The sequence below is a fragment of the Schistocerca gregaria genome, chromosome 2, assembly GCF_023897955.1.
Source record: "Schistocerca gregaria isolate iqSchGreg1 chromosome 2, iqSchGreg1.2, whole genome shotgun sequence".
Classification (NCBI taxonomy): domain Eukaryota; kingdom Metazoa; phylum Arthropoda; class Insecta; order Orthoptera; family Acrididae; genus Schistocerca; species Schistocerca gregaria.
The window spans coordinates 884,726,635-884,728,506 of record NC_064921.1 but is presented as its reverse complement, the minus strand read 5'-3'; the positions used below and the strand labels follow the sequence as shown (position 1 = coordinate 884,728,506).

At 42.2% G+C, this 1,872-nt stretch overlaps 1 non-coding gene across 1 annotated transcript; it reads right to left on the bottom strand.

The window, feature by feature from the left end:
* Positions 1-1,413: 1,413 nt before the first annotated feature.
* On the bottom strand, positions 1,414-1,486 carry Trnat-ugu (transfer RNA threonine (anticodon UGU)). The gene has a single exon. It is a non-coding gene; the product is annotated as a tRNA-Thr (tRNA).
* Positions 1,487-1,872: the final 386 nt, after the last annotated feature.

The following is a 1,872-nucleotide window of genomic DNA, read 5'->3' as shown; positions in this document are numbered from 1 at the left end:
AATCTTGGTAGCAAACAAAGTTATCTGAAAATAGTTTTCACCAGCTTCATGTGCTCAAGAATCCGTGTGCGGTGACAGGAACTGAAACACTTCACGTGTCCTGGTCGCATGAAATGAGATACAGAAAAGATCGCCTTTCCAAGACATCGAATCCACCACAAACTGACGAAAATTTTGTGAATCATTATTTTAAAAGTCGTAGGGGTTTTGCTAACAGGAGTTCCACGCGTTTGACCGAGCTGCATCGGGAATTTGACGTACGCAGCGTGGCGTTTAATATGTAAAAGTGTGTCCGAAAGTCAAAAGTTTTTAAAAAAAATCGCGAATGCTCACTTAATTATATCAACTGTCCACTGGAACAGCTGAATAAATCCATTCACAGTAACTACCCTGCCGTCTCTACGATCATGAGCGGCCACAGCACAATACTGAAACACATACTTTTTTTAAACTCGAAGTTATTGTGTTGTAGTCTCCATAGCATGCGCCAAAATTTCGCCCTTGTTTTATGCGTTTCTTCTTAGGTCATCAACAGAATGCTTCACTTTGGACGGGTAGCACCCAGCTCGAATGCGTCCTATAATTATTTTTCAGTGGAATAACCATTTAGTTACGAGCATTGTCCAGACTCGGCGACGTATTAAACGGAGTACACAAAACACAAAAACAAATAGTTTACTGTTCATTGAAACTGCATCGTTTGACACTGAGCAGTAAGTAGAACCTTTTCCGTGATCTTCTCAAATTTCATATTTCTATCGGTTTTTTACCAATAGAGAGTGATGTCTGGGGTAGCGCACAAAGTGGACAGATATCTGAAATCTCGGAAAATCACCAACAAATGTGTACTGACTGTGTCGGTAGAGGCGAGTGAGGTAATGACAGTGGACACTAAACTGTTTAGTATTGTGGTTTACGTAATTTGAACAATCGCCGTAACTAAATGGTTACACCAGGGAAAAATTATAGGATGTCTTCCAGGCGTAAGATAATCAGTACAGCTGGTATGTACTACTCAAAATGACTGCTGGCTACTGGATGTTGTCCATTCACAATGAGAGATACTTATGGATGGCGTTTCGCCTCCAGATGCACAGCTGGAAAACAAATAAAAAGCGATCGAGACCGAAAGTTAAATTAACTAGTAATAATGATTGCTGACACACACAATAATGCGATTTCATTTACCATGTCTTCATCGACCATTTTAAGTTCCGAGGACACGTTGCTTCCGTCTTACCACACACAAACAATTTTTTGCACGAAATCTTCGTTCACATGCAGAGCACCGGCTGTGCGAGGGACACGTTGCTTCCGTCTTATCACACACAAACAAATTTTTGCACGAAATCTTCGTTCACATGCAGAGCACCGGCTGTGCGAATTCCACGTCCTCATTCCAATTAAAATGTTTGCCCCCTGTGAGAATCGAACTCACGACCCCTGGTTTACAAGACCAGTGCTCTAGCCCCTGAGCTAAGGAGGCAGATGACACTTCTTTCCTCCACAAAATGCCTAATCCTTCGTCCGCTACTGGGATGACCTGGTCTATTCTTATCGTGTTAGTATCTGGCGCGACCGACTTCTCTGACAACGGTACATATTCCTTCGCTTAGCACACGTCATCGTCTCATCGGCATAACAACGTTGGAACTTCTTTCCCGTACACCGTGCGCAAATACAGAGGGGTCCAAAAAAATGTATCCACTGTTTAAACGTCCATAACTTGCAAACTAATAAACGGAGTTGTCTCATTTTTGGTGAAAGTGTAGCTTAAAGTCCAACTCAAAGATATCACTGTAGGTGTTCGAAATGGTCACCATTAACATCCATACACAAACGATGACTCCGAACTGCAGCACGAAGTACTAA